General features: G+C 37.3%; 1 long non-coding RNA gene across 1 annotated transcript in view; it reads left to right on the top strand.

Annotated features, from left to right (window-relative positions):
• Positions 1-23,472, top strand: part of LOC124171624 — a 50,822-nt gene extending 27,350 nt beyond the window's left edge. Inside the window, exons 2-7 of the long non-coding RNA XR_006867889.1 lie at positions 16,960-17,030; positions 20,966-21,125; positions 21,199-21,422; positions 21,498-21,656; positions 22,433-22,628; positions 23,187-23,472. This is a non-coding gene — a long non-coding RNA (uncharacterized LOC124171624). The remainder of the gene's footprint in view (positions 1-16,959; positions 17,031-20,965; positions 21,126-21,198; positions 21,423-21,497; positions 21,657-22,432; positions 22,629-23,186) is intronic.
• The last annotated feature ends 8 nt before the right edge of the window (positions 23,473-23,480 follow it).

The raw sequence follows: 23,480 nt of genomic DNA, 5'->3' as shown, positions 1-23,480 counted from the left end.
TTTAAGTAAATTTTAGAAGAAATATTCGATAGTTTTCTCCTTATTTTGATTTTTACTATGAATTATTTAATAATTATATTGTAATACTCGCTATGCTCGCTGGGGGGGCTCTGCCCCCCCTAGGCCCCCCCGAAAAAGGCCTACGGCCTGTTATGCTCACTGTGGGAGGTCCTACACTTTTTGTTTGCTACTTGTTACTTAAGGATCGTTTACTTTAAAGCTGGCTAGCTTAGGTATAAGCGATATTTCCACTTTCACGTATAACGAGCGCATGGCACGTAGGCTACAACATGAATGTAAATATTTATAAAGAGAAAAGTTTTTCTGAGGGGCTAAAAAAGTAAAATAAATTTCTACGAGTTTCTTTAACTTATTCAATTCAAATACAAAAAACGTTGAGACCACGTTCCACTGCAACACCCAATGCATACGTAATATCATAGCATAACGACTTTACGAATTACAATGAAAAACACGATTATTAATTATTTTCCACAAAACTCAACCAAATTCTTATATCATATACGAATAAGATGTAACAGCTGTTTCCCGCTTCGAAAGCGAATTACGTAGGGACTGAATATCAATATCTAGAAACAAATGCGCCTTAGCATGAATTGGGGCTAGTATGACGAATTTTATCGAAATATTATTGATCCTGATCGCGAATGATTTCATTTCAGAAATACCTCTATTTAAAGTTTTAATGAATCGGGATACACAAATATCTCAGCTTTAATATCCAACGCAATGCGCAATAAATCTGGTGAGTAACGGATCACAGCCTTTGGTGTACAAGACATTGTGAATGTCAAGATTTCGATAATTTTCACAGTTGAATAACTTAGTCACTCAAGGAAACGTGATTTTCGCAAGACAAATAATTGAATAAGAAATACCTTTATTTGCACTTATCTTCCATATTGTATTATTCACTGCCTATTCACTCCTGCAGCTCACGGATAACATTGTACATTAAAAAGGAAATTAATGGAAAAAAGAACGTGAACAAAAATAAAAAGTTATCACCATCACAAAACACGATAATAAAATCATTTTTACCAACCTATATTATGTAAGACTTGTTTAAAAGTCTTTCTACTACAATCGTGTATCGCCAACAAGATACGAACTATAGTCAACAGCACGAATCATATTTCTAATATAGCATTTAGAGCACTTGTTAACTTTGAAATTAATAACCACCACACTCTCGATGTATTATACCAAAAACAACAACTAATTTCTTACCTTACATTTCTCCGCTTTTGATTTGAATGCGCTTTGATTTAAACAGATGTTTGTTCTTGCGGAAAGAAGACGCAAAGAAATAGACACTTCAATTATTACTTTCTTAATTTCCTACCTTATATTTATCAGTTTTTCGTATCATTTCCTTTATCTTCTTTCCCAATTTAGCTCCTCTTGTTTGCATAAACAAATATGTTGCTATGATTGTTCGTTTGTATGACTGCCGCGCCGCCATTGGAATTTGGTGGCCATTTTTTGAACTAATCCCTATACTCACTTTTAATTGAATAGACGGATAAATAATTGTAAATTTAGTGTTTTCATAATTTTTCCTGGGGTTTCAGACAATTTTAGAGGGGTTCTTCATTAGACTTTTTGCCGTATCTCATCTCGTTCACCCCAAACATTTGTATACGTGAATGAATGAATGAATGAATGAATGAGTGGTCGTAACTGGGCTTCATAGTATATAGATACTATAATTTTCATCTCCTTCAGAACTCGCTTCTCCCTTTCACCTATTCCAAACTCATCCAATTTTCCCTCACATATTTCTCACTCACTCCATGATTCAATCCGAAGGTTGGTTTGGATAGGTAAGGGTAGAACTTATCATCAGGCGTGCGACTATCACACATTAAGGCTAGGAGGGACAGTTCCTTCCCTGGTTCACCTCGCACTTCCAGTATTTTTTTGGGGGTGGTCCGGAGGCTTCACCCTGGATTTGAACGCAGGACCCCTCTGTCAGCCTCCAAGCACTCTACTCACTAGGCCACCATGCTCCCCTTGAAATTTAGAAAAGTCTTCGAGGCCAGTTAAGAATTTAGTGACCTAACACCTCACATCACTCGCCTATTGAAGCGCTTTGCAGGTAAGTGCATGAATGTAATTGAAGCAATGGTAAAAATTTGGGGGCCAGCAAACTCGCGATATTATTATTCATGCGCTGAGTTCACCTTTTGCAATGACGGCTTCCTCTATCTCCCAATTTGTTCTCACGACGACGCATGGTCCATGAGGTTGCCGTCCTCCGCCCGCCCTCGACTTGTTCACCTTTTGACCTTCTGTTCATGCGCCGCAATCTTCCTCCCCATGCCGGCGAATTTCCCCTCCCGCTCATTCATTGATTGCGATTCATTCTTTTGCCGCTGCATTCCACGTCGCGTCCCGTTGCGCACGTGGACGTCCATATTATGCTCCCGGCATCATATGCTACGGCCACGTTTGTCACAACTTCCGGCCGTCCCAAACGATCATCGGACGCTCCGAGGATTTTTATTATCGTTTGAAATTCCTTCGCTTAATTTCGCCAAAGGAACTCCAGTTCATTAATTTGATCGCTTTAATTTAGTTATTTATTTATTTCCATATGAGGCGAGTTGATGATTCCAGGTCCCACGCTTAGCGATTTCATGTTTATGCTTTTCTCTGCTGAGTAATCTTAATTAGAGGAAATCGCTGACCTAAATTGAGGTACGTGGATTTTCAATCCGTGCTAACAATGAGACTATTCATAATAACTACAAGTCAATGTTCTAAGCCTTAATATTCGTGGTCATGAAAACAGAAATTGCTGTTTACAAGATAGCAGGTAGCACTTCTTTAATATAATGCAAAAGATCCTTCCTCTGCTTTTAAAAAGTGACCAAAAGGAAGACAAATTTTATACACATCAGAAGACGTCATATCGCGGTGTTCTGTTTCTCTATTCAAGCAATAATATATTATATTGCCTGTTCTCTACCCTCAATTTTAATTTTTCTGAAAATTGGTTTGATGACTTCCTCTATCTCCTATCGTACCTTATATAAATTCCGACATTTTATTCAAAGCTCATAAGTATCGTTCCCTTTACTTCCATTATTGGCCTTTTTTATTTTATAAACATTCATTTTTATTCATTATTTCTTAAAATGCCACTATTTTGCGCGAAATATCTTGGCTCTTCCCATTACTTTCCGAGAACAAATTTATCGCGTAGAATTTTTCATAGAATTATTTAATAAAAACATAATTCAATAATCATGTTTCTTTAAAAAAAATATGGCAAGAGTATGGTACATTTTTGACGTGTGCTATACTGTTTGGTGGCGACCGACAGCTGATATCATTTGCGCCTTCGGAGTGGAGAAGATTGAAGGGTGGAGAAAAGCACGGGGTCAGGGTAAGGTTTCTGTAAAGGAAAGGCTAAAAGTTGGTCCGACACCAACGGCACCACAATTTAAGGTGACATCTGACCGACTGAGTGGTGTGCAAGAGTAACGCTCCACACCACACTCGAACAGGGATTATTTATTATTCTCAGAAAATCACCACCGGCTGGATTCAAATCTTTGCCCACGGGGTGGTAAGTCACACCAACCCGATTCCTCTTTCTAACTCTTTCTGGCCATGGCTATTTTGTAAAGCACTTGGCTTTTAACTAAACGATCTTCTTGAGTATCGTCAAGGTTTTTATCCGTGGACTCGGGCACTTGCGGTCGCAGGACGTTCCTCTCGGCCCGAAAACTCGATTCTAGCAGTGAAAGTTATTTGTCCGTGTCCTCGCTTAAATTACCGCACTGGTTAAAAAACTTTTTAAAGAAAAGAAAATAGATTTTAAGACAAAATATAAATTAACAAAAAACAACGGTACTCCTCCAAAATTGTATGGCTTAGTTAAAGACCATAAACCTAACATACCCCTAAGACCGGTGGTAAGTTTCATAAATAGTCCTACTTATGAATGTGCCAAATTCCTTGCATGCATTCTTACGAATCTATCCTCAGATAAATATAACTTAAAAGATTCATTTCATTTTTATAATAAAATAAAACAACTAGCCATTCCCTTAAATCATAAACTGTGCTCTCTAGATGTTAAATCTCTTTTTACAAACATCCCACTAGACCTATTAAACAATATTATTATAGAAAATTGGCTTTTAATATCTGATCATACAGTATTAAACAAGGAAGAATTCTTTGAATTGTATGATATTACTGTCAATCAAGGATATTTACAATATAAGGACCGTCAATATCAAATAAAAAATGGAGTTCCCATGGGTACCCCAGTAGCGACCATTTTAGCTGATTTGACGATGAACCATCTCTTAGACAATGTAATCACTAGTTTGCCTTTCAAAATTCCTTTCATTTACAAGTTTGTTGATGACTTATATTTAGCACTTCCCAATGACATCAAGGAAGACACCATTTTAAATTATTTTAATAGTTTCCACCCTAAATTGCAATTTACAATGGAATATGAAAAAAAATAATACCCAACCATTTCTTGATGTACTAACAATTAGAAATCACGATGGATCCATTCAAGTAGACTGGTGGAAGAAACCACACAAATCGGACAGATTTCTAAATTTCCAATCACATCACCCTCTTATACTTAAAGTAAATGTAGCACTTGCGCTAAAATTTAGAGCTCTGAATTTGAGCGATAATATATTTCACGGAAAAAACCTTAAAATAATTGAGGATATTCTAAAGAAAAACCATTTTCCAAAGAAACTTGTTCATTCTATACTTCACAAAAACAACACTAGTTTTTCTCGTACTCAAAATTCACTAAACAAAAATGATTCAGCGAATACAACATCCCCATACCGTGGAATCATCTATATTGGTAAATTATCTGAACAAATTACGAAGGTATTCAAAAAAATAAATTATGAAATTGCACACAAAAATCATAACACTCTAAACAAGCTCCTATACACAAAAATAAAATCTGAAACCCCTAAAAATCTAAACAGTAATATAATATATAAAATTTCTTGCCTCGATTGTGACACTTGTTATATAGGACAAACATCACAATATTTAAAAAATAGAATTTCACAACATAAATCAACAGTAAAAGGTGGTATAACTCTGTGTGCTCTTGCTAGCCATAGCATAAGCAATGGCCATAGTTTTGATTATGAGAACGCCGAAATTTTAGATCATGAAGTTATATTGAAAAAAAGACTTTTCAAGGAAATGGTTTATATTTCAAAAACGAAAAATTGTTGCAATAAAAAAACAGACATCGATAACCTCAGCAAAATTTATTTTTATTTAATACATCAAAATTAATGGTAACCTAGGTTGTGGCAATACCTTAGGAACAAAACATAAATAAATATGTTCAAAGTTAAGAGGTATGTCAAAAATTTTTGTATATTACATTCTGTTCTTATATATATGTTTATATATACATATTTCTTTAAATTATATTGTGTTATATATAAAAAACCCAATTGTTCCTTCTTTATGTATAAATATTGTGTATCGTCTTATTCTCTGTATTTTATATTGTTTCACGCTTTTTCTAACATAGCCCTGAAGATGATTTAAGAAAATAAATCGAAACGTTGGCTGCTAACTTTTGTTTAAATGACCTATACTCCAGGAAATACCATATTATATATTAAATAAGGTCAAGAAAAGAAAAAAAAATAATTAAATTACCGCTCCATTTCCTGGCTTGCCATCATTCACGAGGAGTTGCCGTGCTGCGCTTCAACTAAAACCATCTTCTCAACCAACCCGCTCCTTCCTGTCCCGTTTCCCTCGCTGCATGTCCACCTGCCTTATCTGCTTCCCGCTCCCTTTCGCCCTTCGCTCTTTAGCTTCATTATCCCTGCTTGGTTGCATTGCAAATAAGGAGTTCTAATCAGGTCTCAAGTATAATGCTCGCATTTCTGCCGTACTTTAGCATTGCTGCTGGCCGAGTGAAATTTCATTGGTGGCCGCAGTAACTCGGGTGTATCAATTTCATTTTGAAAAATGGGCTCTTTCTGGTTATACCAGGACTGATCATTCCGATTATAATTGAGGGATGTTTTTTTTCCTCGGGGTTTGAACAGCCTTGGAACTGCTCTCCTTAAGCTGGCCTTTCTTTACATGTCTTACTCAGAAAGTGGAGTATTTTATTCCCATATTTTATATTATCCAATATATATCCTTGTCCATCAGTAAATTTCATCATTTTCCAATGAGGTTAGAGTCACTTCTGGCGTTTCTCAAGGTAGTGTCATTGGCCCACTCCTATTCCTTCTTTATATAAACGACATTGGCGAAGTAGTGCAGAGTAAGTTACGATTATTTGCAGACGACGCTGTAGTTTACAGAGAAATCCGTTCCAGCAAAGATATAGATGAACTAACGAATGACCTTGCTGCTATCCGAGCTTGGTGCGATGCTTGGTAGTTAGAATTAAATTTGAAAAAATGCGTCGTAATGCATTTCTGGAAGAAGAACAACACCCTACGACGTAGCTATATGATTCGGGGTACCCAAATAGAGACTGTTGAATCCGTGAAATAACTAGGAGTTAGACTCAATAATGATCTATCGTGGAATAAACATATTCGAGAAATAACCGGTCAAGCTAATCATAAAATGGGTTTTGTTAAAATAATATTAGGAAAGTGCGACGACAAGGTGAGAGAAATTAGCTACTTTTCCCTCGTTAGACCACATTTGGAATACGCTGCCAGTGTTTGGGTCTCTCATGAAAAAGGCTTAATAACAGAGTTAGAACGCGTGCAAAGAAGAGCTGCCAGGTATGTGAAAGGTCGTTACGATAGTCTTGTTAGTGTAACTGACCTCTTACATAAACTTGGATGGGAATCTCTGTCGGACCGTAGATTGATGAATAGACTAAACCTTTTAGATAAATTCAAGAGCAGTGTCTTTTCTGACGAAGTTAACCATATCTTGCGGACGCCAACGTACTACGGAAGATCAGATAATATAAATAAAATAAGAGAGATAGATTGCAGAACAGACAGATTCCGAATGTCATTTTTTCCACGATCAATAAGAGATTATAACGGCAGCAATAGAACGCGTAAATAGATTGCATGACTTGTAGTGTAGCCTACTAACCCATGTTAAACCTACTGCATGTTTCTGAATTTCTTTTTCTTTTTTTTTTCTATTCTATATTCTATTTCTAACGGCATATAGTAGTATAGTTTGTTATTATACAGGACGTTTCTTGGACGGTGTGGTGTGCATGTGGGAGTCCAAATGCATGCTGCATGTTGGTGATTGATCACCCCCTGCCAAACACCCTAGAGGTGGCTCTAAGGGTAATTTGTAGATGTAGATGTAAAACCACCAGCTTGCTCTTACACCTTTTATAAAGCTTAGGTAGAGCGTGGATAGTTTTACTGATATGTATTTACACGTAAGTTACACGAGATATACAATTACACCTGCGTGTGTAGGCACGCATAAATTATAGCCATGAAGCCCTCTAATGTGTTGTATTTTGGGCTATTTATGTCGAAAAGATGTCATTTTTCTCCTAAAAATTGCTTTAATTAAGAAATTTAAGTACATTATTACATATGCATAATTTAGTTGAAACCTATCAGGAGCTTATCACGGCTCGGTAATCGTATGATCATGTTACATATGCACTTATTGTGAAAGAGAATGACTATCATCTGATCTAATATATTTTTCTTGAGAGTAGTAAATCAATGCCGATATTGCGATTATGCCTCATCGTTATTTCCTCTTAGGAATTTTGATGTGTTGGCATACATCCCTCATTTGTCTTTTTCCTTAATATCATTCGCGCAGCATACACCCATAGGTATATGGCTTCATTTTCCTGGAAATTGAATATGAAATATTGCATCGCTTCGCCTAGAATTTTGTCTTAGAAAGCAATAGCATCCATTTTATGTTATAAATATTGGATATGAAGCTCCACGGAGTTCATTAGTGCCGTCTCGTGTGCATGCACAATTAATTGTACTTGCCCTTGAAGTCCTCAGATATGATGTGTTTGGTAAAAAGATATAATTTCTCTCCAAAAAATTACTTTCATTACTAAATCTACGTACATAAAGCAGTAGCAGTTGAAACCATTGCGGAAATTTACAGTTTTCATCTGAGCAGATCATTCATGCTCATTGTATACGAAACTTTTTATCGCTTAGAATTATTTTCAGATTCAGTGTGTACGAAATATTGTATCACTCACGATTTTTCTTAGAAAGCAATAGCATTCTTAAGAATGGCACAGAGCTTGAATAGGCAAACAGGATTTCTCACTGCCTTTAATTTTTGAATTGAGCGCCTCTGTTCCTCGTGTCGTCTTCATCCGTCCCGCATACTTCATCATTCTGACTAATGTGCTCCGGCGAGAGAGCTATTCCAGCCTGTGTTCGTGGCTGATGCACGTATGCTCTCGCGAGCGCGCGCGGGTACATTTCAGCTGTCCATCGCCGCTTCGCAGCCGCGACTCCGCCTCTCATCTTGCATCCCAATAACGGCGACACTCATCCTCAAATTCACGACGCGCGACTCGCTTTAAGGTCTTGAATAATGCTTCTTCTTCCGAATGCGGGGGAGCGGTCACGTCCTTTGTGTGTCTACACTCCCCTTGGGTGCGGCCGGGGAAACGAGCATCTGTCCGCACCCAATCTGAAAGTGGAGACATACCAAACAAAAATAGTCAATGGGAATTCTCATGCTAACACTAGAGCAAACAAAAGTCTTAAAGGCCATTCTCGTGATGTGGCGTTTAGGATAGTTAGCATTCTCGAGGATAAGGTTTTCTGTGCCAGCGAGGATAAGTTCACTGTCGTAGGAAGTGTTCTTATGTCATTTTTCCATCTAATGTAAGAACAGCATGTCTGTATGTAGCTCTGAGAATAATTTTCTCACTTCTAGTAAAAATGAAAATACGCTCTCAAAATTTCTTTGAGAAGAGAATTCCAGCCTCGGTGGTGGCGGAGTAATATCCTCACCTTCCAGACAAGAGGTCGCAGATTCGATTCCCGCCTGGATAGTTTTGTTCTTATCCAGGGTATGGTTTTTCATACACATGTAATTGTTAAATTTGTTGAAACCCTCTCTGTATAAAGTCAGTATGTGCTATTATTGGTGGTGTGGGAATAAATAAAAAGAAGTTGATATCGTTGGCACTTAAAGTTTTCCCATTCTACGATATTTATAAAATAAATTTTCCTCATCTTATGCCTCATTCGATGTGTTTTTTTTTTCAAAATCGCTTAAGTTACTTATATCTTACTTTTCTTCTCGGTGTTATTTACATTTAATTTCACATTTACTTTTCGGTGTTAGTTATTGGATTTTCGAACATTTACTTTGGCCTTACTCGTGCCTGAGATGATTTTTCATTATGGTGGTAAGAAAGTGCTCTTGATGCAACCCGCGGTACATTAAAAAAACACATCGAATGAGAATAAGGTGAGGCCAAAGGAAAATTAATTTTATAAATATCGTAGAAGGAAAAATGTTACAATTATAGGTGAGTCATATGCATGATTTCTTAGCCTGAAGGTTTCACCCTGGCATTCACAATAACACTGCCTATTTATAAAAAAAAATTCGCTTGTTATGGTTCACTAAAAATGCAAAATGCTGAACTGGATTTTTATCACGTAAAATCACTTCAGCAACGTGAATAAATGGCTGAAATACGAATTTTGTTCGGTCGGTATCGCCATTGTCTACTCTTAATTATTCTGTTCTGGTGACCCTCGCCTAATGTAGCAGTTTATTCCTAAAATGTTTCCCTTTACGTTAGGTGCCAATATTAAACTTTAATATGGAGCCCTACTTCTCTTGTAATTGAAGGAAGTCACACGAAAAAAAAAACAAATACTTTTCTTTTCATCGTTGCTCCACGACTTCCTTTGCTCACGAAAGTCATTCTATGTTTGGGTAACCTTCATGTCCTTCTCGCCTCTTGCCCTAATTATAAATACGAGAACGTCGAGTAAATGCTACTTTTTATTAGTGAGCCGTGCGAAACTGATTATAAAAATATCCCTGCTGCACACCAATGTCGAGAAAGAACCCACGAATCCGTTTTCATGCCCACGTAATCGCATTTCAGTTTTCGGCCATGGGCTTTAGTTCCCATTATTTCGCCAGGGGGTGCTCGGGGCGTGGCATCAGATTCGGGTTGCCAAGGAGCGACAGTAAAGGAGGGCATACCATAACAATGGGGTGCTTTCCTATCATTTTTTTATTGCCTAAATCGAAAATTATTACTCCTGGAGTATTTATTTCACGCTTTTAGATTTTTTAATGATGATATCTATTTTTCACGATTAAATGAAGAGTGAAAATTTTCAAGCGCACGAAAACGCGACTGGCAAGTATGAATGCCGGGAAAAAACTCCGTGTAACATCGTTCTGGTTCCCACTGCCGCAAGTGAGGTGACCTTGGGGCGAGGCTCTGAGCGCTGATACGACGCAGGCTGCTAGCGGGTCGCGCTTGGCTTAAATAAGGGTTATTAATACCTTACGAAGAAAACTTTCCGACCTTAGCCAGTTTTTAGAGGTTATTCCCTGAGCCCTGTGCCTCATGCATGCATTGGTAATCTCAGACGATGTAAAACTCCTATCTACTCGTATAGAAACTAGGTCCCTGTGACGTCACGTGAAGTGGCATCGTAGGGCGCCAATCTGGCCTTTTTCAAATGAGGATAAAATTGACCCTAGCGATTCGTCTAAACCGGTATTTCTAAAACTAAATAATTTTTATAATAAGAATACACTAATTGTGGGTAACGAATCGCAATCAATGCCTTTCGTTTTCTTTGTTAAAGGAAGCTACCCTATTACAATGGGCAGGGAAAGCTATTAAAATCTACTTCAGTCCCATACGATTGTATCACCTGCCAGACATCCTTTGCCGCTACCTTTTCCCTCCTTTGGTCTGTCCCTCACCTTCACCTCATCCACCCCCACCACGTTTCCACTAAAACCTCGTATCATTAATACCTCGTTCCCATCACCAGCATTTTACGATGGTAAACCAATTCTAAGTTTGGAAACTCTGGTGGAAACCGATTCTCTGATTCGATTGTTTTGGTATCTCCTAAACTGGCAGAGGTTCGTGAGTATTAGCCACTTTTGTATTCGGTACGTAGGGATGGCCGAATTCTGGTAAGATGGAGTTAATCTCATTTCATGTGTACATATTTCTCAGTTCTTTTATGCACTTGACGATTGATGTGGTAACTAGTTTCCATCACCACCCCGGTATACCGACGACATACCGTTTCTATTGTACTCGGAGAAGCTCATTCATGGCATGATTTTGAGCAAGTTTATTCGACTAATAAACACGTAAATTGAATCTATTTGTCCAGGGTGAGGTTGGATAGGTCTGGAGTGAGATACTAATGGTCCCTAGTAAGCTCCTCGTGAAAGAATTTCTCATGTTGAACCTAATATATTTAGCACTACAAACGCATCTACTGTTTACGTCTTTATAGGAATAGCGGGTACAGTTGTGTCATGATATGCGGTTACGGTAAAATGAATCGCGTTTACTGAAAGATGAGGGGACGGATCATAAAGACTATTTCGAAGTCTCAGGAAGGTAGCTATGCATTAATATTGATATTTGTTAAAATAGCTGAGTAATTTCCATAATATGTTATTGATTTAAGATAAAGAAGGATTTGGTTCTTTCCCGGCGAATGCTGTTGATGAAATCTTCTCGGGAAATCAGCCGGGTGATGATGGCCATTGCTGCCAACGTTTCGATGGCCTTCTCTGCCATCGTCTTCAGGGCGAATGATGGACGACGACGACGATTTAAGATAGATTCATACAGTCTAAATGATCCCTTTTTATGGATGACACCATCTTGAATTGAGTCCGAATTTTTTAGCCGTCGATATGGTTGATACGGTTCAGTATACTCCCCTTAGCTAAAATATTCACCAATTTGCAATTTCTGCAGCGGATTTGAGTGTTTTCTTTTCTCAGATTATCTCTAGTAGCAACATGGTGAATATAATGAAACTTTTTGTACTCATTATATTCTTATTTTACGGAGGATTTTTTCCCTTTTTTTCTCCGCTCGTTACGGCCTTGTGCGCGTATGTAGGATTGGGATTGTCTTTGGGACGCATGGAATGACGGAATTATGGTAAGATGGAAATACTCCTAATAAGATGGAATTATACTCCTTTCATATGCGTAAAAAGATGAGTCCCTTTACACAAATTACCATTGAGGTAGAAGATCCTATACATGCAGTTTATATTTTGCATACATACCTACTGTTTATATTTAAAGCCAATTCATGACATGATTTTGAATGAGTTTCCCCGTGGCGTGAGATATTAGTGGTCCAGGTTTACGGCTTTGTGCGCGTAAATAGCATAGTGAATAGGATTTTTCCCCGTAATGAGAACTGTAGATGCGGAAGCTTTAATCTTAACTTCGTCTCAGTCAGATGCGAAACACGAGCCTCTGCCCAGATCAAACCCTTAATTTTCTACTTGATACGGGAACGGAAATTATGCTGCTGGGCGCCTTGAATTGTGTGGAGGTCCACAGTGTTATATTATTTCTTTCATTTCTTCTTCATTTTCGCATCCATGAGTTGGGCTCAATCTTTATATCCAATGTAGCCGTCCTTGTTACCTAGGAGACTGTTAACAATTAATATTTTATCATCATGGTGTACATTTTATTTTTCAGCTGTAATTTAGAGTCACTTGTGTCCAATAATCTTTTGTAATGGTGTTCCCTCGTAAAATTCGAAATCACTCAAAGGGAAACTTACAAACATATTACATAGCGTATTGATCATCAATATACAAAAGTGGTAAATTGGTGTTTGGTTCATAAACACCGGGATAGCATAACATAAAAAAAACGGATTATCTAAAGTTGTGATTTTCTGAGAAATTTAAATCTCGGGTGTCCTAATATCCTTGAACGGCTCTTTGATGAATTGAATTATTTCTATGGTAACAAGATACTTTTTTCCTTCTTGTTTTGCCACAAAATCCTTTTTAAAACTTCACACCCTTTGATTATGCATTCCATATTCTCGGGGCTGCTCAGAGCATCCTAATATTTACCGTCACCTTCATAAATTAATGCAAATCAGTAATATTTGTGGGAACATTTTGTCCTTGGTTGTACATTTTATTCTTTTTCCCACTTCAGCTATCTGATACCTAAGATAGGGAGCATTGAATATTTGCTTTAAATCCCGAAATTCATTCCAATTCTGCTTCCCACATTGACTCACACCCCTAAAATAAAACCATCTCCAACGTTGGAATCCTTTGCCTTATAACGAAAAATATGTCCCTAGGAGCTTTTCTAAATCTCAATTCATGTATAAAAATACCGCAACGAGCAATATTCATGCTCAGGCTAATTTTTTCTGAGCTTCCCCGTTTTTCCATCCGGCGGCGACAAAAACTGACATTAAGCGAGGACATTTTCGCGGGGAAAATAAACGTGCCAACTCGGAAATATGAGATGATGAGACGATTCGTTCATTTCTTTAGTCGGAGCATTCTTGGTGACCCTTGGAAGTTGATTTATCTGCCTCTGAGTTAGTCACTTGATGCCTTTTCAAAAAGTGTTCAGACGACCTTTGTATCTATTTATATCGTGTAGAAATCAATCCTGGTACAATAGCGTAGGTTTCCGCGGCGATGATCATGGTGCGTATGGGTTTCCGGGCGCTCCAGCCGCGTTCGTCGGTATTGGGTGACGACGGTTTCGAGAGCCATCCTGCTCCCGTCTTCAGGTCGAAGTGGAGAAGCTTAATTTTCCGCCGAGTTATATAGCGTGGCCCCTGGGCGCTGATTACGTATTTAAAACCGCATAAAACCGTTTCAGGGTTGACTTGGTGGACATTCGATATATCCAAGGTAAAAACTACAAATGGCAATTTCCACACTTAAATACAGAACTCAACTACTGATCATGGTATCTCACATCGTCACTTCGTCTTTCCAGCTGCTGACCATTACGAGCTATGCTTAAAAAACTTATTCATTCACCCCTACCGACCCTATCTTCCCCTTCACGCCCTTCTCTTTCGCAGCTCAACCGATGCTCTTTGACTCCTAAAGTCCCGACTGTCCACATAAAATAGCTAGCAATAGCTATTGGTGTTTTATATTTTACTTGAAGGATTTTTGTTCGTGTTTCGTAATTAGATGTTTCCTTTGTCAAGTCAGAGAATTGCTTGGAGAAAAAGAAAGGTTTTTTCTTTGACTGATATCTTTACTCAGTTGGATTTACTGCTATTAGGCGAATTGGGGTTTACATATATTTTTCTTGGAAAGTTAGCTTCCAATACATATTAATTTTATGTGAAGTGCTTTTCTGGCGTATCGATGACTTTCTAGTACTTGCATATTTTCCAGCCAGGGTGGCATGAGTTGGCGTACACCTCCCTTTCCCTTATTTGTTAATGATCGGTCTGGAAAATTGCTCTTTTCACATCCCGACAAACACCAAGACCCTATCTTCATCACTCATTTCGTCAATTAGGTTATTTGCGAACAAAGATTTAGTATTTTTATAGAATATTTATACTCGTGGTAATAATGCTAATGTGTATTGATTACTTCATCTTTATACTGTCTTATCTGGCATCGTTTTTTAATACAGCAGAACAAATCATTTTTGTGCCATTTTTGTTTTTCATTCATTTGAATCTTATGCCAGGATTAAGACAGAACGTAGAATGCTATGGGAAGTATGAATGCAATATTTTCACCAATTCTATTTATCTAGGTGACGAATTCATGGTCATTCGATGGCACAATCTATCGGAAACCATGATAGCATTAATGAAATAAAGAAATAAAAACTTTGTAAGGTTCGCTGTTATTTAATTATGGGCAAGACCCGGGTTTCGTAACTTGGTTACATCGTGAGGTGACTGGTATTGCATGCAACTTATATTTATACACAAAGTACACAAATATGTCAGTGAGGACATTTATCAGAAAGGAAAAGGGCTGGTTGAGAGGGCGGGGGTGAGGGTAAAGCACGGTATGGGGGGGAGGGGGAATTGGGGAAGGGGCAGCCTTGATTTGGGACAAGGGTTTTTCCTGTGAGGATAGGTATCTGAGCGGCGAGGGGAGAGCGGGGTTAAAGTGGGTGAGGAGACGAGAGCTAAGGAAGGTAGCGGTGTTGGGGAAGAAAAAGAGAATTAGCGGGGTACATTGGGTTTTTCAAAACCATAATAGTCTATGATACGTCGTTGAGTCCGGCTGCGGATGGTGCTGGTATGGGTTAATGACTTCCTGGAAGGACATGGGTCACTGGGGGAATTTTGGTAGAAGCACTGCGTAGTATTCGTTCTTGAAAATTTTTAACGGCACACAGGTGGATAGGCACTTGAAAATTTAAAGGTTGTCACTGTAGGAGTTCACTGATGGGGATGGAAAAGGAACAGGAGTGGGAGGGGAGCACTTGTTCGTCGGCAAGGGGGGTGTTGTCCTTTAAATGTTGCATTGTCTCCAACGTTTCCAGGGCATCGAGTCTCCTCCTGTTTTCTTCTGAGTGGAGGATGTCCGGCTTGAAATCACTTTTGTGTTTGCCATCTAGTAAATGATTGGCGAAGTTGGATTGCTCTTTTTTCTTCTTGAAACAGTTGTGATGCTCACTTACTCTGATCTTAACACTTTTCTCCGATCTGCTGATGTATTTCATACCACATTCGTCCCACTATAGGCAGTAAATTCCACTTTTTTTCTCTGGTGGGAAACGATCTTTGCAGTTGGGTAACAATGTTTTGAGAGTTGAGGGGGTGTTATATGCAATTCTGTATTTTTCTTTCGGGAAGCAGGAGGTAACAGAATGAGAAATATTTCCTATGAAGGGAATCCTGCACCAATTTTTTGGAGTGTTGATAAGGGAGAGCGAGGACACCATTGATAAGGCCTGTTTCTTCCGCACATTATTGAGGATGTTATCTATTATTGCACCTTCAACACCACGCCGCAGTCTGCATTTCCCGCCCTCCCCTGATTTATCTGCCGCCTCCCGATTCAGGTCCCTTCGGAGCAGCGGGGTCGTGCGCTTGTCTCGCCCCGCTGCCGTGCGGGTGGCAGCACGCATCGCGAATGGACTGTTGATGCTTCCTACACCTCCTCGTAACTCCCTCTAAGCCATCTCGCGGCCTCGCTTTGGTCTGGATGATGATGGGTAATTCGCCCAGCATTCTGAGTAATGCGAAGTAAACCCGCGTAACGGAAAGGTATTTTTCATTGAATTATTGCTGGAATGGACTGAAATGTCAAAATCTTTGAGAAATAAACAGGGTGCCTAAGGTGACAGTGTAGTTGAAGTGGCTGAATCCAAGTTTAACTGCAGGAAATTTCGACGTTATTATCAAAACTAGAAATAACAAATCTATATCTACAAGATGCCTCAATAGGCGTCCAGTGGGAGGTTCTGGGACACTGAAAGTCAACTAGTCAGAGAATTGCATATTTGTATCATATTAATGTCTGAATTCTACCATCTACTGAAATCTACACAGAGAACGGAATAAAGTTCCTGGACTAGTTAGAGAAGCGCAAGCCATCATATGAATTGCCGCAGTCACTGAACTAGCGTTTCCACCACGATGCGTCAGACAACCCGGGTTACATCGGTTGTCACCATAGAGCATCTGGAGAGGGCGTTAGGTGAAAAAAGTGAAGCCAGCAGAAACCTGTTTACCCGATGCGCTTTTGTTCGTCCGCCATATTCCTTTACCCCGCTCGCTCGTTTTCTCATAAAGGTACGTGTTAAGAAAATCACCTAATTTTCAGTAATCCGATGCTGCTGAAGCATTCTGAACGTATGCTGATATTCTAGAATTCATCTTAATACTGATATATTATTTTCTCCGTTAAAAAGTGAGTATTTAACCTTGAAAACGACATTTTTATTCAACCTTCGCAGATGGTTTGCTGCGCGGCTTACGGGTGCAGTAATTGCCCCGATAAAAGGATACCAGGAATTACATTCCACCGGTAAGTTGCAAAATAGTCAATTATTATTAATATCTGTAGCATTTGCTTGAAGTGCATGGTGAACCTTGTTAATTGTCTATGTATGTGCCACGTGCAGCAGGTGGACTCCAGTGCGGCAGTTTACAGGTTAATTGCTACTTAATACTTATCAGTGCTAAAATTATATTATTCTATGTTGGATTTTGTCATGAGCGATAATGCTTATCATAATGAAGTAAGAAATTTAAAAAAATATCAGTTCGTTTTTGGAACTCTTTTCATCTCTGCCTACCTTCGCTGGTGAACATTTTGGTGTATTGACATAATGGTAAAAAAGGTACCAATTCGCTGTGCAAGTTGTGAGATGTGAGTGAATACTGTGCATAATTGAACACTTAGTGTTCAGATATTAGGTCTATTTAGAGCGGAGATACGCATGGCACTCTAAGGCACCAAAATTCGACGTCTGTTAAAAACATAACATATGTTCAGGTGGTTCTCAACCAAGCATTGGCAAATTTATTTTGGTTTCCACAAATTGTGGAAATAAGATCTAAAATGCAAAATTAATAAGTTATTATACTGGCCTTACAATTGCGTCTCATGTTTTGATAGGAATGCCAGGCAATATTACAATTATCGACCGAAAAGTTATTATGATCATTAGCGATGACCAGTAGCATCACTTACTCAGCAGCAAAAGAGCATGAAATTCTTCCTCTGTTGATAGGTTTATATACACCTTAATTGATCTCATTGAGAAATAAAATGCTCAGTCTTAAAAACATCGTTGTGAAAGCATCATTTGACAGTATTATTGAATCTTGACCACTTAACATGCCCTGAATGTGTTTTGTCTTGTTCCATAGCCCATTCATGTCCCCATATCTGTTAGAAAGTGGAGGCCACATGTTGTAATTAGTTTTTGCTGCTAGTTACTGCAATGTTTGGTTAATATCATTTTTCATTTAGCTCTTGTTCATCTTTTTTTGCTCGTAGGTGTTGTTTATATTTGTTTTTGTGGTAACAACTTTGACTAGAGGCTGACCAAATGATATTAACATGAAGTCTAAAATGAACTGTATTATGGATTTGAAACGACTTCTTTTTAATTGATGGTATTCTTTTCCTATCGGTAAGTTTATTTCTGTTTAGATAATATTATCAGCCATGCTCGGATTCCTTTTTAAGAGGTAATTTCTTTTCAGAGTGTTTCCTGCACACATTCAGCTGGTTAAACATGTGTTGCTGCATTGGATGTTTAACCACAGGGATATGTGCTGCATGTTCCATGACTAAGCTGAATCATAATTACCTGGCTTTCATCTCCTTGAAGGGTGTCTGTAACTGGAGGCTGACCTAATGATATCTACATGAAGTCTAAAATGAACTGTATTCTGGATTCGAAACGACTTCTTTTTAATTGATGGCATTCTTTTCCTATCGGTAAGGTAATTTTTATTTACATAATATTCACAGCCATGCTCGGATTCCTTTTTAAGAGGTAATTTCTTTTCAGAGTGTTTTCTTCATTCATTCAGCTGGTTAAACATGTGTTGCTGCATTGGATGTTGAACCACCCTATTGAAAATTTCTTATAAGTCTTACAGAAATTCTTATAGGATTCTATAAGTCTTACATATTTCTTATAGGATTCTATAAGTCTTATAGAAATTCTTATAGGATTCTATAAGTCTTACATATTTCTTATAGGATTCTATAAGTCTTATAGAAATTCTTATAGGATTCTATAAGTCTTACAGATTTCTTTTAAGATTCTATAAGTCTTATAGAAATTCTTATAGGATTCTATAAGTCTTACAGATTTCTTATAGGATTCTATAAGTCTTATAGAAATTCTTATAGGATTCTATAAGTCTTACAAAAATTCTTATAAGAAATCTGCATTTCTTATAGAATTCTACAATAATGCTGCGCGGGTCGCATACCTTTTAGGTTTTCATCCAGCAGGCGTGTCACCATAACTTATGTCGGCAATTGATAATTATTTAAGGAATTCTACATAAGATAATTTTGGAAATTATGTATAACTCTTTTTTAAGTAATGTTCTGCTAATTTCCTGTTTTTTTTCACCATGGTATTTGACATAAATGGTTCCTAGAAGCGGAGGCTTCTTTAATGCTAATTGTTAGGTATAGCTGAGGGCACATGAAAAATTGTAGACTTATAAGATCTCTCTGTTTCGAGTCTATAGATTACTTGACCGATGGAAGTTCGATATGAGCCATGAACACGGTCTTCGAATATGAGGCCATGAATAACCACGATGTATACTACGATTGCATACGTTGCAGGATACTGTTCACATGGTTCCCTAGCAACCTAACAACCAAAACTTGTTTGGTTGTTAGGTTGCTAGGGATTGCTTTTATATGTTAATCATTCACTATGTCTTTGTGATAGCAGTTTAATAAAATAAGTCGTGTGCTTCTAACCAAAATAAGGCATTGACCTCATTCGGTAAGTGTTACAAAACTGGGATTCCTAAAATTATGTTACCTTAAACAGACAGTTTCGTTGAATTTTAAACTTTTCATCATTAATTTAGATAGACATGTATATTTTTCAGATTGTGGCATATCTAACATAAGGGGAAGTTTTAATGAAAACAGTGTTTTAATGGACAAAGAGAGTGATTTAGTCGTCTCTGAAGAGAATGAGAATGAATTTGTATGAGTATGCCAACATCTTCACAGTTATTATTTTATGGAAAATACATCAACTATTATTATCAATCAGTGTTTCTGTGATTCCTATTAATTTCCCTAAATCTTGCACTTATTGTTAGCCATATTCTACGTATCCTTTTCTCCAAAATGGCATCAAATTCCATTTTGCTTTGCTTATTTCTTTCCTTATCTATCCAAATCTGCATGTAGAGGTCTCATTCTCTCTGGTATCTTAAATAAACATTGCTCATATGAATTTTATTTATCAAATTTTACTCTTCCTTCCCATATAATTTCTTGAAGTACCTATCCCCAGTGGAACTTGAATTTTATTTCATTTGCTTCTTCAATTTTCCAGGTTAAATCATATTCCATATTGCAATTCCTGTATCTTTCATTGCGTAATGATTGCCAAAGTTGTATTCAATTATCAGTATATCATTCTAGGCTATCGTTGGTTTCATTGATTTTAGTTTCTTTTAGCATGTGGGGACATTAACCCTATACAGAACCCATGCCCTGAAAGACCTCTATGGTATCTCGCCTTTTCTGGCCAGCCAGGTGAACTTTACAGAGCTTCAATGTCCTTTTTGATGGACACTGATGATAGACATCTACATTTGGTTCATGGAAAATCATTAGGTTTTGCTGTATAAGATATAGGCGTCTACATTTGGATTGAATTAGGTATAATGCTAACTTTATACTCTCAGTAGGGATGTAAATCTTATGTAGCTTTTTATAGAAGTTTGCGCAAGTGTTTTAAGCATGTTGATATGATATTTATAATAAATATTTCCATCAGAAAATTTGTTATAAATAACATTTTGTAACTGATAGTTAGAAGAAATTTTCTTATAAGAAAAATTCTTATAAGAAATTTTCTTATGAGAAATATGCCCAATTTCTGATAAGAAATTTTCTTATAGAAAAATTCTTATAAGAAATTTTCTTATAAGAAATATGTCCAATTTCTGATAAGAAATTTTCTTATAAGAAATTTCCAATAGGGCACAGGGATATGTGCTGCATGTTCCATGACTAAGCTGAATCATAATTACCTGGCTTTCATCTCCTTGAAGGGTGTCTGTAACTGGAGGCTGACCTAATGATATCTACATGAAGTCTAAAATGAACTGTATTCTGGATTCGAAACGACTTCTTTTTAATTGATGGCATTCTTTTCCTATCGGTAAGGTAATTTTTATTTACATAATATTCACAGCCATTTTTCGTGTTGTGTTCAAGAGTTACTTACTTTTCAGGAATGTTTTTGGAGTCCATTCTACTTGGTGTAATGCTATGTTGGATTTTTTACCTGAGGAATGTTTATGGCACGCTCCACACCGATGTGAAACATGAGATATAAACTCTATTCTGGATTTGAGATCACTTCTTAAGAAATGGGGGTGTCACTTCCTATTGGTAAGTTTTCCATTTGATTTGATAATATTCACAGAAATTCCGAGTTCCAGTTTAAAAGTTACATACTTTTCAGAAATGTGATCGTCTTCAACGTGCTTGGAGTGATGCTGTGTTAAATTAAGTTCCTTAAAAATTTCTATGTTTACGAGAATATGTATGACATATTCCGCTTGGATGTTGAGTATGAAATATGAAATGATGGGGGTCACTAAGTGGGGGAATGACATTATGCTGTACTTGAACTGTAGTCTGGATTTGAAATCACGTCTAAAAAATTGATGGCATCTCTTTCTGGTGGTAAGTGTTTCATTTTGTTTAGATAATATTCACAGCCATTGTTAGAGTACTGTTCAAGAGTTACTTACTTTTCAGGAATGTTTTTGAGTCCATTCTACTTGGTGTAATGCTATGTTGGATTTTTTACCTGAGGAATGGTTATGGCACGTTCCACGCTGATGTGGAACATTAGATATAAACTGTATTCTGGATTTGAGATCACTTCTTAAGAAATGGGAGTGTCACTTCCTATTGGTAAGTTTTCCATTTGTTTTGATAATATTCTCAGCCATTTTTCAGCTGATATTCTTCTTCAAAATTTACTGCCTTTTCATAAATGGCTGGAAGTCATCCTGCTGCTTGTAATGCTGTGTTGGATATTGTACGTGAGGAACATTTATCATGTGTTCCATAACGGTCTTGTGTCAGATATATGAATGATTTGTCATCGTATTGAAAAATATGTAAAGGATAATAGCCAGATATCACCTGAAGATCAATAAAAACAAGACTAAGAAGCTAGTATGCAGTGGAGCAGAGGAGACTAAGACGAACATTAACCCATAAAAGCATAAGCTAGAATGGGTGAAAGAGTTTCCTTACCTGGGAAACCCAATTATCAAGGATGGACAATGCAGGATGTAAATAGTCAGTAGATTAGCTCATTGAAAGAAGGCTTTCTGCAAAAAGGAAGGTCAGATGGGAGGGAAGAAGGGCAGAGGAAGGTCCCGAATTAATGAGGGAAATGTGACAGGTTATAAGGGATGTGAAAGAGAAGAAATCCATTGCTGTGAAAAGGTTAGCGGACAGGAGAGAGGAATGGAGAGCTGTGTTAAACCAATCTTAGCATTGGTGGCTAATGATGATGATGAATGAGTGATTAAGATTGACTTGAGGTCTTTGCTGAATTGCAATATTTGTTCGAAATATCCTATTCATGGTGAAAATGTTTTTTTCCAATAGGTTAGGTTTTTTACCAGCATAAATTCACTGCCTATATTAAATGACTCTAAATTTTCTTTGTTTTCCAGAAATGTTACTGTTTTATGCTACCTTGAAAGTTAAGATTGTTTGATGAGTGATGGAAGTGCATCTACAAAACATTCCATGAAAGTACTTTGTATGTATGTTAGGTTTCCTTTTCCTAATGGTGAGAAGCATTAATATGGAGGACATGATTGGAAATGCCTATTTTGTATGAAATTCAAACACCAATCCTGCTGTTTGGTAAGTGGTTAATTTTAAGACGTGAGTTAGCTTGAATAGTCAGAAAGCATACTATAGTGGTCATTAAACAATGGAATATTTTATTATTATTGTAGTTATTTAATGAAATTATAAATGCAGATATTTTGGTAAATGATGAAATGTATTTGTCAAGGAGTGATAGTGTTGTGGAATGGTGATTTCATATTGTTCTGTTTTATAGTTTCCCAGTGGACCTTTAAGTTTTTAACGGAATTCTTGAATTACTGCATTTCAGCTCCTTAGCAGAGGAGGGGGGGGGGGAAGTCCAGCAGAAAGACAGTGCTAGTAGGAAGATCACCCTCTCGACATAAGAATTATTTTGCAGAAAGTTGTATGCAAATTGTAATTGATCATTCATTGTTCTACTGATGAAATAGAAACTTAAGTGATAGCATTTTTCATAAACATCCAGAGGTTTACCTTATTGGTGATACTAAGAATTTGATATATCACACAGACTCTGTCCATAGAAATTGTCAAATATATCCTATTTAGGTGTAATACAGCTTAATTGTTTTTACATATTTTTCATTGCAGGTTCAGCTAATCCAGTAGCCAATGTAATTGAGGGTGTATGAACATACAGAAATTGGAAATAATCCTGGGTGTGTGGCAGCCTCATCGTGTATTCATAGTTCTCTTGTTAATCTGAATACATTATAATGGAATGTTACATCATGTCTGCCTAAGATTTATTGTTAATTTGGTTACTTTGTATGAATTGTATAAGTAATCAGTTTGAATAACATTGTTAAGTCATTCTGGAAATCTGAAAATGTAACATTTAATGGGTGTGTACATTATATAAGTTGGAAAATGGCAATAGTTTTC

Source organism: Ischnura elegans, chromosome X (genome assembly GCF_921293095.1).
Source record: "Ischnura elegans chromosome X, ioIscEleg1.1, whole genome shotgun sequence".
Taxonomy (NCBI): Eukaryota; Metazoa; Arthropoda; class Insecta; order Odonata; family Coenagrionidae; genus Ischnura; species Ischnura elegans.
Note: the sequence above shows the minus strand (reverse complement) of the source record. Positions and strands in the feature narration are given on the sequence as shown.